The sequence below is a fragment of the Heloderma suspectum genome, chromosome 9, assembly GCF_057233095.1.
Source record: "Heloderma suspectum isolate Gila_16-S chromosome 9, 16-S_ref, whole genome shotgun sequence".
NCBI classification, from domain to species: Eukaryota; Metazoa; Chordata; class Lepidosauria; order Squamata; family Helodermatidae; genus Heloderma; species Heloderma suspectum.
The window spans coordinates 3482908-3499161 of NC_139466.1; the positions used below are offsets into that span (position 1 = coordinate 3482908).

The 16254-nt window shown below is 46.2% G+C and overlaps 1 protein-coding gene across 7 annotated transcripts in view; it reads left to right on the plus strand.

The window, feature by feature from the left end:
* PLS3 (plastin 3) overlaps positions 1 to 16254 on the plus strand; it is a 73137-nt gene that overhangs the window by 24121 nt on the left and 32762 nt on the right. The window contains exon 1 of one of the 7 annotated variants that reach the window (XM_084813552.1): positions 4276 to 4535. The exons of 3 other annotated variants lie outside the window; for them this stretch is intronic. The gene's annotated coding sequence lies outside the window, so the exon portion shown is untranslated. Of the gene's footprint in view, positions 1 to 4275; positions 4536 to 4680; positions 4990 to 16254 lie in introns of those variants that run through there. 3 more of the 7 variants (XM_084813553.1, XM_084813551.1, XM_084813554.1) reach the window with 3 other exon arrangements.

Here is a 16254-nt window from a genome sequence, read left to right on the forward strand (position 1 = left end):
TGCATATTCATGAAGAATATTAGTGAGCTCATATCCAACTGATCTGTAGGTCTTCCCTATTCTCTTTAGTCTGATTCTAAATTGTGCAATAAGAAGTTCGTGATCTGAACTACAGTCAGCTCCAGGTCTTGTTTTTACCAACTGCATAGATGTCCGCCACCTTTGGCTACAAAGGATGTAGTCAATCTGATTTTGGTGTCGACCGTCTGGTGAAGTCGTAGACTACCCATGCCCAAATAAGGAACACAAATGGCAGCGCCCATGGGCGCCGCCATTTGCGTACGTGCTTCCCCCCCCCCAAAGTCAGCCGTGATAGGCTACGTAAAGATTTACGTAGCCTATCACGGCTGACTTTGAAAATCTAGCCGTGATAGGCTACGTAAATCGTTACGTAGCCTATCACTTTTTTTTTTTTTTTTAACTTTACTGGGAAATGGTGGCGGCGGCCGGTCAGAAGACCGGCCGCCACCCCCACCACCGCTGAAACGCCGCCGGGACCCGCCGCCGAGAGGGACATTCGACAGAGGTAAGTCCCATCCCGGGGGGGTGGGCGGGGGGGGTGTCGAAGAATTTCCCCACCAATTTCGGGTGGCCGAATGCATTGGCATTTGGCCTCCCGGAGATTCGTGGAGAAATTCTCCGACATCCCTACCTTCAAGCCTCCCTCTTCACTTACCTGGAGTATGCACAAGGTGTGTCTCTCTGCCTGCCTCTTCATTTATCTCATACAGAAGCAAGCTAAGTCTCTGCCTTTCAGGTAAAGAATTAGTTCCAAGGGGCTATTTAAGCAGCATTGCATATGTCATGTTTTTTTCATATGGGAGTTGGCCTGATGTGCAGCTGCTACTGCGTGCAAGAAAAATGCACAATATATTATTTTTTTGTTGTATTTCTATACTGTCTTTCTGGGACCAAGCAACCAGGGTGGTTGACACAGAGTTCAGAATGTAAAAACTGATCAAATAAAAACATAGTAAAACATTGCAAACAGCAGTAAAATCCATCACAGCAATTTAAAAAGCCAAGTTAAAAAGATGTGTCTTAACTCCTTTTGTGAATGCAGAGAGAGTGCGGGCTGGAGGGAATCAGTTACAGCTCCACAGGGAGTGGAGTTTGGGAGAGGAACCCAGGAGAAAGCCCTTGCTGGTGCAAACCCTATTCTTGGGAGGACTCGTTTGGTCTTGGGAGGACATTGCAAGGTTTTGAATGGGCAATGTTTTGCCATCACCTGTGCTTTTCTGATGGGGCTGGAGTTCATTCTGAACCAAAAGTAGGAGGGGGCCCAGGTACAAAAAAAAAAAGAGGTTCAAGGGTTCTGACTTGGCCAACAGACTCCACCGATTTCTTGTCCCACCCCCCTGCCACATCTCATACGTGTTTGTTTATGTATTTATATACTACACTTCTATACCACCCAGTAGCTGAGGCTCCCTGAGCAGTTCACTAAACAGAGGTTACAGCCATAAAATACAAAAATATAACAGTAAAAATGATATAAAATCTAAAACAAATTAGAACCATTGCAAAACAAAATAAAACCAATAGGAGAGTATAACAGTAGTGCAAGGATCTAAAAAGCATTAACATGCTTTTAAAGCTGAAGGATTAAAATGCCTGGGAAAATAATAAGGGCCTGGTTCCGAAAAGGCCGCACTGTAGGTGCCGGGTGAGCCTCTCTGGGGAGAGCATTCCACAACTGGGGTGCCACCACTGAAAAAGCTCTCTCTTCAATAGCCACTCACCTCACCTCATTCGTTGGGAGCACCTAGAGAAGAGCCCCAGGAGATGATCCTTCAGGTAACCTGGCCCAAAACTGTTTAGAGCAGGAGTGGGCAGAAAGTAGATCTCCAGATATTTTGGACTTCAGCTCCCAGCATTCCTGAACATTGGCCACGCTGGCAGGGGCTCCTGGGAGTTGAAGTCCAAAACATCTGGAGATCTACCTTTGGCCTATACCAGCACTTTGAATTGAGCCCAGAGATGGCCCATATCTCATATGGAGCAAGAATGCTCCAAAGCCCCCAAGAATGACTTTTTGGTGTGGGTGGTCGATAGTCTGCAGCAGGAGCAGGGGGCAGGAAATCCCCATTGCACATGCTGAATTCCACCTTCCCCAACCTGGGTCCTTCCAAACGTTTGTGGACTACAACTCCCATTGTCCCTGACCATTGGCCATGCTGGCTGAGGCTAACAGGAGTTGTAGTCTGAACCTGACCCAACTTGAGGAAGGCTGCTGAAATCTATGGAGTTCTCTTTTTTTCCCTCATGAAATTTTATTTCAAAATAAGGTTAACAAACTAAAGTCAATAAAAAGAATGTTGATGTTGTTCAGTCGTTCAGTCGTGTCCAACTCTTCGTGACCCCCTGGACCATAGCACGCCAGGCCTTCCTGTCCTCTGCTCTCTCCCGGAGTGTGCTCAAGTTCATATTCGTTGCATCGGTGATGCTATCTAGCCATCTCATCCTCTTGTCGTCCCCTTCTCCTTTTGCCTTCAGTCTTTCCCAGCATCAGGGTCTCTTCCAGAGAGTTTTCGCTTCGCATTATGTGGCCAAAATATCTGAGCTTCAGCTTCAGTATCTGTCCTTCCAAGGAGCACTCAGGGTTGATTTCCTTTAGGATTGACTGATTGGACCTCCTTGCAGTCCAGGGGACTCGTAAGAGTCTTCTCCAGCACCACAGTTTGAAAGCATTGATTCTTCGGCACTCAGCCTTCCTTAGAGTCCAGCTCTCACAGCCATCCATCACTACTGGGAAAACCATAGCTTTGATTAGACGGACCTTTGTCGGCAAGGTGATGTCTCTGCTTCTTACTATGCTGTCTAGGTTTGCCATAGCTTTCCTCCCAAGGAGCAAGCGTCTTTTAATTCCATGGCTACAGTCACCGTCTGCGGTGATCTTGGAGCCCAAGAAAGTAAAATCTGTCACTGCTTCCATTTCTTCCCCTTCTATATGCCAGGAAGTGATGGGGCCAGATGCCATGATCTTAGTTTTTTTAATGTTGAGTTTCAAACCAGCTTTTGCACTCTCCTCTTTCACCCTCAACAAGAGGCTCTTGAGATCCTCTTCGCTTTCTGCCATTAGGGTGGTATCGTCTGCATATCGGAGGTTGTTGATAATTCTCCCGGCAATCTTAATTCCGACCTGTGAGTCATCCAACCCGGCGTTTCTCATGATGTACTCTGCATATAAGTTAAATAAGCAGGGTGACAATATGCAGCCTTGTTGTACTCCTTTCCCAATTTTGAACCACTCGGTTGTTCCATGTCTGGTTCTTACTGTTGCTTCTTGACCCTCGTACAGGTTTCTCAGGAGACAGGTAAGGTGGTCTGGTACTCCCATCACTTTAAGAATTTGCCACAGGTACAGAATAATAAATCAAAATCACTAAAGAAACAAAGGAGTCCACTAATTATAAATCTCAGTTTAGAACATCTGTGCTTATGAAGCATCTACAATAAAGTTACCTAAGTAGGAGCTCAGTATCTAATGAAAGTAAAAATACAAGTTATACAACATATACAAGGGGCGTGCATAACTGTTTGTCATGTTGTGTGTTTGTGCATATTAATCAGAAAAAAATACAGGCAACTGTACTTCATTGGAACTTTATCAAAGTTCGAAGCGCCTCAACATTGGAAATGAATGGAAACCATAATATCATTCTTCCATTTAGGATTTCTTACTCTCTGCACTTGCTGAGTAAGTTTATCCATATCATGGCCTTCCAAATTTTATTAATCCCCTGCTCTTTGGTTGGTTGCTTTAGGGACTTCCAGTGAATGCTCTACATGACTTTGCAGCTGTATACAGTTGCTCAAGAAGGCCTTTATCCAGAATCATTCACTTCAAAAAGATGGAGCAACATTGCTTTAGGAGTTAACAGTGGTCTCATGCGAAGAAGTTCCTGACAGTAAACAGCAACCATGTTCCAAAACTCCTGCACTGCAGAACATTCCCCACCAAAGATGAAAGCATGAACCAATGTGACCACACCCCTTCCAAAATATTGGCTATACTTTGGATGTATTAATGAAGCCTTGCAGGAGTAATGTGCCACCTATTCAGAACTTTGTATTGTGCTTCTGTGCAGTTCTATTGATCCAAGGCCTTATATTTAACTCTCTCTCTCTCTCTCTCTCTCTCTCTCACTCACACACACACACACACACACACACACATACCCCTTCTCCAAAGAAAGCTTGGCAAATGTCTATCTCTTGGAAAACTAGCTGCTAGAAGCTAAATTTCTAGGTCATGGCTAAGGAATACCCATCAGGAGGTGACTCACTTTCCTGGCTGAGGCAAAGCCCTTTCTTCCCTCGCAAGAAAATATGCAAGAGGAAAACGTTTTGGCCGCCAGATCTTTCATCAGTCACAGATACGTTTTAAACAATGTGAGATCTTCAGCTGCTTAAGCCACAGGGCACTGGTATGGACAGGACAAAGGAGCTGCCTCCCTTTCTGGATGCATGAAATAGAACTCTCTCTCTCTTGCATTCCTTAGAAAGAATGTAAGCAAGAAGATGCAGCAGTGGTAAGGCGGTGTATTTTTCCTGGACTTGTGTGTACGGCGGTTGTAAAGATCCTAGGCTGCCCTCTTCTTGTTGTTGAAAGCGCCTGTTTAATTCACAAATCAGATGCCAGCGAGGCAGACGCCCCACCCGGCTGGGCTGTGATCTGTCTGCATCAGGCTCAGGGCAGGCGAGGAGAGGTGCTGGTGTGTGTTTGGTTTTGGGGGGTTGGAGTTTTGCTGTGTAATGCAAGTTTCTGGACGGAGGGGGGGTGCTTTAAATGGCTCAACCTTCTCTGCATGCTCTCATTTGCTGGCAGGAAGTGTTGTGACTTGCTTGCTTAGAATTTCAGTTGTAAGAGGAATGCTGGGCTTCCAGATTTAACTTTCTGGGTGTGGGAGAAAGTTCCACATTGTGCTGGGGGCTAGGAAAGGAAGGGGACCGGTCTGCCTTCCTCTGAAATCTGGACAGGGCAAGGTAAGGATGGCTAAACATTCCTGGGGGATCCAAAGCTCTGAGTTTGGCTCAGTTTTGCTGCAGTGCGGTGAAGTGAACTCTGAGACTCGGCTCCTCTTTTATATTTAACTTTTTCCCCTGCCCTCTTAGTTTTTCTGCTAGCGTGGGAGGCAGTCTGCCGGAGAAGAGGGTGCAGCGGCTGTGGATTTAATGGAAGTGAACCTTAAGGGAGCACTTGCGGTGCAAAATTCCAGTGGGTCTTCTCTGCCTTTGATCAGGGTCTTTGTCTCTCCTTGCTTTAGGATGGGCCATGGTGGTGCGTTGGACTAATAGCTCTGTAGTTCTAGAAGGGAGTTTGGTCAATAGGTTTTCTAGCAGTGGTTCTGGCATCCCCCGCTCCCAAGTTATCTTTCTAAAGCAGCCTTCCCCAACATGATGCCCTTCAGCTGTTCTGGACTACAAGTCCCACCAGTTCCAGTCAGCATGGCTGATGGTCAGGAATGATGGGAGTTGTAGTACAAAACAACTGGAGGACACCAGGTTGGGGAAGGCCGTTGTCTTATAAGCCCAGAAGAAACAAAGGACGCTATGTCTGTTTAAAAAGCATATTAGGTCTAAGCAAAACATCACAAAATAGCAAGGAAGCTTTCAGGTTCTCCAGGACTCCTCTGAGCATCCCTCCCCCTTTAGACCCTTACAGTTGATCCTGTGAAGTAGGAGAGGTCTGGGGGGCTCTAGGTATTCCGGGGGAGCATCTGGAGATGCCCAGGGTAGGATTGGTGTGCATGTGAGAGGAGGCTTCTTTGCGGAGCTTGCCAAGTAAATCCTTTTGCTGGCATGATATGACGCTGCAACTTGGGTTGTGGCTGCTATTTGCTATTTCTCCTAGACAGGGGTGCTCTGCTGTTTTGAGGCAAGAATGAGGTAAGCTGCAATGTTGAAAACACGTTTGTGGTTTTAGTTCTGGAGTTTGTAATGTGATACAGACTGAAACAAATGCAAAGGGGGCACCGGATCTTTTCATAAAGAGTGAAAAGGGGGGGAGGGGGAGGGAAGCCCAGCAAAATTCCAGAGGCTGGAATTTCTCCTGCACCCCTTGCCTCTGCCTCTTGTGCGTTTTGTGATGCTCTCCGCTCCTCCTGACTCTTCATTGTGAAGCTGTCCAGGGTCTGTCACTGCAATCCTGCCCACAAAGTTGAATCCTATCAACTTCAGTGGGCAGCCTAACTGCACACAGGATTGCAGCCTATATATTGTTGCCTGGTCAAAAAGAATCTTTTCTATTTTCTTTATCAGAGAATCCAAAGTAGAAATCTTTGATTTCTAGCTTGCCCTATTTAGTCTCAGTCCAGGCAGCAGTAGGTTAGAGATTGAATAAATACTTGAAGAGCAAAAACCGTTTACCATGAGACAGAGGCTGAGGATCAAAACTTGGGAGGAGCAGAACTCTTAAAACGAACCAGCATAATTTAATATATTTGTCATACTTGTGCAGCAGAGGGGGGCCACCAGTATTCCACCTGGGGTAGGGCAGGGATGGGCAGACTTCAAACTTGGGAGATCAGTGGAAAATCGCAGAAACACAATTCATCCAGAGATTCAGCATTATTTCCTGTGGCTTGAATAAGGACAAAGGCTTTTTAAAAATCACACTACGTATGTTAATTGGCTCACTATTGCAGTGATGTCTGTGTTTCCACCCAGCAATGAATTGTGAATGGCAACTCTAAAGGCAATCGTCACTACCTCTACTTTTTTTTTGCATTTCAGTCCCCCCCACAACACACCACTGCTTACCTTCCCCCTCCCACCTCAGCATGTTTGTTTGTATAAATCTGCCAATTTGAGGTAAACACTTCGTGCATCTGTCCACAACGTCCATGAAAGCTTATGCCAGAGTATGTGTGTTAGTCTTTAAGGTGCCACAGGACACTGTGTGTGTGTTTTCTGAAATAGATTAACATGGCTGCTTCCCCTCTGGAGATTTACTTTGTTTTTCCCTAGAAGCACCAACTAGATCCATGTGCAAAATAGTGGCGCAGAAAGGGGGAAAGGGACAGGACATCTCTGAGTTCATCTCAGCCCAGGAATTGGTTTTAATACCAGAACTGAGTTCACAGTCCTTTCACAGAAAAATCTATTCCTGGTCCCCCGCCCCCAGCTTCCTTCATTTCAGCAGCTAAAGTGTGTGTGTGGGGGGGTGGGAGTTGTTGCTATTGTTAAACAATTTGGAATCAGAAATTCTTGGTGATCTACTGGTAGATCCCAGTGTACCTTGTCCCTACCTAGGATAGGGGACAGAGACACTACTTGCCTTAAAGCTGTTGCTGCTGTTTTTGTTTTTGTCAACTTTGTTCTGAAAGAGTTTGAAACCTGAGCCATTAGCCATCTCCTCCCAAAGCAAATCCAACAGGTCTGTTCTCTGAACTGACCTGTCATCTGATCCATGCAAGCTATTGTGAAATCCCCATTGTCTTCAGAGCAAGCAAGTGGTATGGAATTGAAGGTTTCAGTATGGGGGGAAATCCCATTTAACAATGGTATTTTAAGTGTGTCCCTGTTCAGATGTCTATGATTTTAACAAACACCCAATAGCACAGCTAAGGAGGCAATTCTTGTTAAGACGTGTGTGTGTGTGTGTGTGTGTGTGTGTGTGTGTGTAATTAACCTAGTTAATAATATGACAAATTATTTACAAAGCCTGCAGATCTGGTCACCCGGAGACTAATGGTTATGCGCCCTTGGTGACTAGGCAAGTGATAGTTGACAAGCGTCTGCATGAGGCTGGATCAGTCAATATTGTTCCATCCTTGCAGCAAGTAGACAGTAGCTGAAGGCCATTTACGGCAGTGGTTTCTGAGCTTTTAACCTTCTACCTTGCGTTCAAAAGTCCACATCTCTGGAATTTTGGAGAAGCTGCAAAAGTTCAGTACAGCAGCAACAGTTCGGTATTCCAGTGTGTTCTTTGTTTTTGTCACAGGTTTATGTGTTTTGTTATTTGTTCAGCTCTTTGAGCCCTGGAAGAGTCATTTATAAATGTCCTCAAGTAAAATAAATAAATAGAGCTGAAGTAATCACATATTTTCAGTGTCAACTCTGGAATGCCCTCCCCCAAGAGCAGGGAAGAGGAAGGGGTGGCTCTCCAGATGTTGGGGGACTGCAGCCCTAGCCAGCACATCAGCCCTAGCCAGTACAGCCAATGGTGAAGGATGATGGGAATTGCAGTCCACAACATATGGAGTGCCATACCTTCCCCATCCTTGCCCTAGAGATGCACCAGAGCCTTAGACTGTTTTCTGGGAACAATGTGAAGTGTTTCCAGCTGGTTGTTGGTAGCCAGGCTTAGCCTGGATTTTAAATATCTGTTTTCCCAGGTATACTAGGCTGAAAGCACAGCAGAAGGAGATGGTAGCATTCTGAGGTGGTAGAATAAACCCTGCTGCTTCATGCCATAGATGGAAATGATTTTTGGATGCTTCCTGTGAGTAGAAAGCTAGTGGAGAAGCTAAACTAAATTTGTATCTCTTGTGTGCTAGCTTTTTACTTGCAGGGAGTTTTCACATGGAGATCATCTCTTTCCAGCCCTCTGAAGTAGTTCAGTTCATTCTACCACCTCATTCTACTGCATGTGTAGTCTGGGTCTTGATTACCTGGAAAAAGTGCAGAAAGGGGCAACTAAAATGATCAAGGGGCTAGAGCATCGGTCCCCTATGAGGGAAGGTTACAACAGCTGGGATTGTTTAGCTTGGAAATAGGAGGGTAAAGGGAGACATGATAGAGGTCTACAAAATGATGCATAGTGTGGAGAGGGAGACCTCTCTCTCTCTCTCTCTCGCTCTCTCTCTCTCAAAACACTAGAACCCAATGGGGTCATCCCATGAAGCTGATTGGTGGGAGTTTCCAGATAGATAAAAGGAAGTCCTCCTTCACACAGCACAGAGTTAAACTACGGAATTCACTCCCACAATATGTAGTGATGGCTTTAAAAGGGGGTTGGACAAATTCCTGGAGGAAAAGGCTATCAATGGCTACTAGTCCTGATGGCTATGAGCTACTTCCAGTACCAAAGGCAATGAGCCTATGTACCCCAGTTGCTGGGGAACATGGGTGGGAGGGTGCTGTTGCACTCATGCCCTGCTTGTGGGTTCTGATCAACAGCTGGTTGGCCACTGTGTGAACGGAATGCTGGACTAGATGGACCCTGGGTCTGATCCAGCAGGACTCTTATGTTCTTACCTACCCTCCCCTTTCAAGATAGAGTGATTTCAAATGTGAATATATAAGAATATATGAACTTCCCTCCATCTGTGCTGATTTTTAGAAGATTTCCTCTATTTTCTCTGGGGCTAGCCTTCCCCACCTAGAACATTGCCCCTGCTGGCTGGAGGTTGTGGGGTTTGTAGTCCAGCTCATCTGGAGGGCACCAGGTTGAGGAAGTCTGTTCTGGAGTATAGCAAGCATGCAGTTATGGGAATGAGTGCTCGGTAGCGTGGGTGGGTGTCTTTTTCTTGTTAGGAATGTCTGTGCTGGCAGTTTGGGAATTCTTTTTTTCCCTCCTTCCCCTGCTAGAATGTATTGTTTGTCATCTTTGATATTTGTGCCATCCCCTTCCTAACCTTTATGGTCTAAAGACTGCCTCTGTCTGACTCTTTGAGAGTAGCGATGACCTTGCTGAAAAAATGTTTTTGAAGGGCGTTCTTTTCTTCTGGAGGAGGTGATGAGTAAAGCAACAGTTCCAGTAAAGGAGCTAGTTTTAAATGAAAAATGACTGGCTTTTCAGGTTCAGGAATGTGAAAAAGTTCACTTTTCAGACCTTGAAGGGGCTTGTAGGAGCAATGTCCGCCCGCCAGTGTGCTCACTTCATGATACTTGTTTTTTCCTTGTGTAATTTGTCCTTGTTGTCAAACTATTTGAAAATATGGGCGCTTAACCTTTCTGAACCTGGATTCTGCTAGGATAGGTCACACGGAGCTGATGCTGTTGCATTTGCTGCTTGGATGGGGCAAGTTTGCATGGTCCCAAAGCAGTGTCTCGCAACCAGATGTCTTGAACTACAACTCCCCGTAGCTGGCTGGGAATTATGGGAGTTGTAGTCCAACACATCTGGAGGGTTCCTGGCTGGGGCAGGCTGGCCTAAAGATTGGGTGCCATCCACCCCTTCTGTTGTGGAGTGGCTTAAAACGGGTTACCTGGAGGAGGAAGGGGAATGCTTCTCCGCAGAGAATGGGAGCTGTGGATCACACAACCCACAGTTCTTTTGATTGCAAAATGTGGCGATGGCCACTAGCTTAGGTGCCTTTAAAACAGAGCCGAGGAAGCCTTTTTGGCCTGAGGGTTGAATTGACTGTGAAGAATCAGTCAGGGGACACATGCAAGGCAAGGGATTGTTAGTGTAGTATAAGTGCGTTGGCCTCCTGTTTACAAATCCAAGGGGTAAGGATGCTATCCTACGCATGTTTAGACGGAATGAAAGTCCTGCAACTCCCAGCATGCCCCAGCCACACCATGACGTCATGGCACCAGCTGGAGCTCCACGTTGTGCTGGGACTACTCCACCTATCCCACCCGCGTCATCCCTGAGGGGGGAAGTTGCCTTCCCAGCTGGGAGGAGGAGTGGTGGTGCCAGCCCCCCCACCCCCGTGATCTCCAGTGATTGATCAGAGATAAAGGGGGGATTTCGCTCCCCAGGCCTCTGATAGCCTCCAGGTTGCCGCTTTGTTATAGCACTGGCGGGGCTGAAAATACCCAAGTGCCTAGAAACTTTAGAACTGTTTATGATCAGGTCTGACGTCCAACATAATCTCATGGTGGCTATCAAAAGAAGAAAAAAAGCACCTAGAAATTGGAGCATTTTTTCCACCCCGGCACTTGAATACAAATGTTGAAAAACTCTATTAACTTAAGCCCTAGTGTTAAGTTGTTTGAATCAAAGGGAATTATCCCCACCCCACCCCGAGCATCATTCCTGTACCCTCCTGTCACTCACTTGCATCCTGGCTAGGCCTGTACGTGGCTATGACTTTTTTCACATAAGTGCTGATGGCATGAGCTCTGTCCTTCCCTTAGTTGTCTTTCACCTTTCGGAAGACCTGTGCCTGCATATGACAGTTCCAGGGACAAATTTCACCTTGGCTTTAGATTCACTGTGCTTCTTAAACAAAAACCAACCCCCCAAAGATAGCCACGCTGGTCCATGAGGAAAAAAATGCCAAAATCCACAATTGGGCAATGCCTTATCAGGACCAAAACCCCAGAAAAAGGTGCAAGAGTTCAAGTTCTCCAGAACTCTTCATCAGGTAGATGGTACAAAAAGCAGAGGGAAAACAGTAACATCCCAAAACATGGCTGGGTTTTGCAGCAGCAAAGTCTGCGATAGAGGCCCAGTCTCAAAATGGAGATCTGCAGTCTGAATGAATTAATCAGCAGTAGGTGTTGCAGGTATCAGATTACACCTAGCTATGCATTTTGGGATAGAGAAGCGATGTCTGATCTCCATTTCTGAAAACACAACGGCTGGCGGTAACTCTGACCTGCCTCTTGCCTTAGGCGAAACACACAGGTTCCTGTGTCGGCCTCTAGTACAAATGACTTGAATAGGGTTGGTGGGAGAATGAGCAAATATATATATTGCAAAGGATGCTGCGTCTTGGGCGTGTGCTCTTTCACCGTCACAGTTCCCACGTGCAAGATGGCATCTCACCCATCTTACTGCCAAATTATGATAAGAAGAAAAAATAGGTCTGCCACAGAGGTGCAAGTGTCTGGTCTCTTAGCCGTAAACTCCCAACGGTGCGGTTTACTTTCTAAATGTATTATGGACAGAAACTGAAATGTTGGGAGCTAGGGCCATTCAGCAGGTGAAACTGAGCATCTTCTAGTCCACACCCACTTATGAACAGAAGCCAGTGTGGTCTTTGCCCTGCTTTCTGCTCACTTTGGTGTGGCTGGTGAGCCTGTCCTTACTCAGCATGATCTTATTGGCGTTGACTACTCTCATGGGATTGTCTTCCTCACTGGGTGTTCTCTGGCCTTGTGTTTTACTCCCTGCTGTGGCACCTGACTGCATCGAAAGCTTAACTAATTCGTGAATAACTCTCCTCTGATTAAACAAATAGCAATGTTGTCATTGAGATGCTGGGGATGTATCAGTCTGTAACAATTTTCTATATTCTTATGGGTGTGCTGTGCTAAGCCTGGCTGAAACCCAGCTCTGAGTTCATACCCTCCTTCGTGGTGGGTGTTTTTAAAACCAGAATATTGCAGGCTGTGCTATGCCATTAGGGTTTGTATTCAGAGATAGTGGATGGTAGAAAGATCTTGCATTGGCTACAAATAGTATTCTGGGCAGCTCAGAGTAGATATCCCAGGAGAGGGATCTTTATGCAAAGAAACAAAGTACTGTAGCTTTTTAGATGGTTCTAAAACTCATGAAATGCCCTGTGTGTGCCCATCGTTTGCATAATTACCTGCGCTGCAGTGCAGCTTGGCGTGTTGTCCAAACTTGGTGCACGGGGGTGACTTCATACCCACCCTACAACCCATGACTTGCAGTAGGGGTTGTAGGGTGGGTACGAAGCTACCCCCGCCGCAGGTTCAGATGACACACCAACCTGCACTGAAGCATGGGTAATTATGTAAACAACAGGCAGGGGGAGAAGCCACAATGGCTGCTTTTACCCCATGACTGTTTGAATTGTCGTCCCCCCCCAACTTCTAGCCTTGCTATTTATCTCCCCTGCCTCTTTCTAGCTCACTTTTGACTGGCCAGGCCCCCATAGCAGCCCTTATGTGACTTGCTGCATCCTCCATGGGAGCCATTTTGTGGTAGTACCCACAGCAGTTTCTCAAATTCCCAGATTTGTCCACAGGTCCAAAAAGATTGGGGAGCCCTGCCCTTCAGAGCCACTGCTTGTTGCAATAGACCAACCTTCCCTGGCCAGGCTGGCTGGGGCTGATTGGAGTTGTGATCCAACACATGTGGAGGGCGCCAGCTTAGGGAAGGCTGTAGCGGACAATCCTGGCCTAGATGGACAAATATGAGCCTGACCTGGTATAAGGCAGCTTCTGACGCTTCTAGGTATTACCTGACTGTTGCTGTTGGATTTTTGCTTAGGAGCTAACATATAATCATAGAATAGTAGGGCTGGAAGGGGCCCACAAGACCATCGAGTCCAACCCCCTGCTCAATGCAGGAATCCAGGTCAGAGCATCCCTGACAGGTGGCTGTCCATTCTCGTCTTGAACGCCTCCAGTATGGGAGAGCCCACCACCTCCCTAGGGAATTGGTTCCATTGTCGTATCGCTCTAACAGTCAGGAAGTTTCTCCTGATGTTCAGCCAGAATCTGGCTTCCTGTCACTTGAGCCCATTGTTCTGTGTCCTGCACTCAGGGATGATCGAGAACATGATTACCTGTGATTTTAGAGTATAGACTGGCATTTCCTGAGAATGTGCACACTATCATGAGACTCTGTTCCTGAACCTGTACATCATTAATTCCACAGAGGGTGTTGGAACTGGGAAAGGGTTACTTAGTTATTCAAATGGGTGTGTGTGGAGCAAGTTTGCCTAGTTATCCAAAGGGACGTGGGTGGCAGCAGTGGAAAGCAGAGGTGTGACACACACACACACACACCCGGAAGTGCAAAGATAAAAACGCTGTCTGCATGTGTAAACTGACAGAGGACATGAAAAGGGAGGAGTGGATGCAGTTCTGATCTGGAAAAAGGAATGCCCATCTTGGGTGAAACTGGAGCAAGTTGGCAGCGCATTGTGCAGTAAGGCAGAGTGAATAAGACACAAGCAAAATCCTAACCCTGGAAGTGAAGCTCGATGTCTGTTTTTCAAGACCAGCCATGTGTGAGTCTCCTTAAGTAGCCACGCTCCAGTTAATGGGCTGAAGGGTCCTTGAATTCTCTTTCATTCTGTCATCCAAACTCTGTTTTCTTTTGAAAGCAAGCAAGCGAGCCACTACGAGCCACTGACCAGTGGAGCACTTGAGAATAATCTTTCAGCAGCAAACAGTGCCTTTGGCATGGAAGGAATTTGGTAAACAGGGAAACAGACTAATCCTTCAGACCTCAGAGGGGTCACTGCAAAAAACCCCCCGCAAACACAGGATGGTTTGTCTGTAGCACTATCTTCTCTCACTGCACCTCTCAAGGTCCATGAGGTCTTGAAACAAACCACATGAAATTTGAAATATTTCCTCTCTGAGGACTCCTTCACACTTTATGTTTCACTTAAACAAAGGAAGTCTCCATGTAGAAAAATGATGGCACTCTGTTGTACCTGTGAGTGTTCTTTGTGCAGGAGATTTGGGAAAGAAATACGGTCCTGTTCATGTCCCTTCCTCTGCCTGATCTTTCCTCTCCCCCCTCCCCAATAATAGTTTAATTTCTCCAGATTATTAACAGTCACAAATGAATTGGGACACACATTTTCTCTTCCAATGACAGATCTGCTTTTATCACCTACTTGCTGTTTTACTTATTTTATTTGTGATTGTTTTAGATTACATTGTTTTATCTGATTACAAATTAGGTTTTAAAAAAATTATGCTGTTCGTATTTTTTGTTGTTCTAAACTTATTATTTTTGTCCTGTACAATGTACACAGTTTTGAAAAGTGTTTAGCTAAAAAGTGGCATATATATTTTGGAAAATAAGTGTTTATAACTTGGCTTTAAACAGTCAGTCCTAAAGGAAATCAGCCCTGAGTGCTCATTGGAAGGACAGATATTGAAGCTGAAGCTCAAATATTTTGCTACCTAATGCAAAGAGAAAACTCCCTGGAAAAGACCCTGATGCTGGGAAAGGTTGAAGGCAAACGGAGAAGGGGGCGGCAGAGGATGAGATGGCTAGATAGCATCACCGATGCAGTGAACATGAACTTGAGCACACTCCGGCAGAGAGCGGAGGACAGGAAGGCCTGGCGTGCTGTGGTCCATGGGGTCACGAAGAGTCGGACACGACTGAACAACAACAACGAAGTTGCATTTTTGGAGTCCAGTTGGAAAGAGAATGAATTAGCTCTCCCCTCCCAGAGTTTCAGGCTGGCCTTGATCTCATAGGAGTTATGGAATTCCATTCCCAAAAGATTTGGAAAAGGAGGCTTGACCTGTGACTGACTGTCAGTTCCAAGAGCCAGACTAGCCATGCAGACTTTTAAAAGTCTTGCATCAGCTGGGGAGAGGCTGTTGGCAGGCGAAGAGGCGGGGTGGGGGGTCTGAGCCTTTCCCCCCCTGCTGTGAGCCCCGCCTCTGACCGTGCAGTCCTATACATTACTTGTGAGGAACTCCTACTGACTTACTCCCAGGTAGCTGGGTATAGGATTGCACCCTGAAGGTGCAATTTGTGACCATCCTCAGAGGCGCTGCTAAAGCGGAGACCAGGTTGGTGGCACTCAAGGCAGGTCCTTTTCTGTAACGACACCCCAATGCTGGAACTCTCTCCCACAGAGGTTAGATTGGGCTCCTCTCCAATTATGCTTCAGTTCTTTTCTGTCGACCTTTCAGTGGTATTTAGTGGCATTCTCTAATGTTAACATCACTCTCTACTGTTTAATTAATTTTACTTTTTTAGAGCGCAATCCTATGGCTGCTAGACAGTGGCTAGATGGCCATAGGATAGGTCGGTTCCTTGAGAACCAACCTTCATGCCCTCCTGCACTGCCTTTTGCCGCAGAGTGGCAAAAACGGGGTGTTCCGCAGGGCAGGCAGAAGTGCCTTTCCGGCACTTCCTATGCATCGTCCGGCGTCTTCCTGCCCTGCTCTGACTTCCCAAGCTAGACAGCCGAAATCAGCTGTCTAGCCGTAAATGCAGGGTGGCTGAAGCGCGGAGGGGACAATCCCCTCTGCGCTTCCCCTGCCCTGCATTGGATAGGCAATTGCCTCCACGTTTGGAGGCGGCTGCCTATCCCGTTAGGATTGTTCCCTTAGTTTCATTTATTTAAGTTACTGTTTAACTTTAAGAACTGGTGCCCAAGTTTGTATTATTCCTCTTCCCTCCCCATTCCCTTTTCCTTTTGTGTCGTGTCTTTTAGATCGTAAGCCTACAGGTAGGAACTGTTTTGTTTTCTTGATTATGTGTAAGCCACTCTGGGATCCTTTTTGGCTGAAGGGTGGGATTGAAAATCTTTTAAATAATAAAAAAAAATCTGATTTGTATATTCCCTCAAGTACCTGCTAAGTGGAGGGGTGATTCATAAATGGATTAAGTAAAAATAAAAGTGGTGGTTTTTTTGCATTGGAGGAAATCCCCCATGGATGCCAATGGGGGATTCCCCC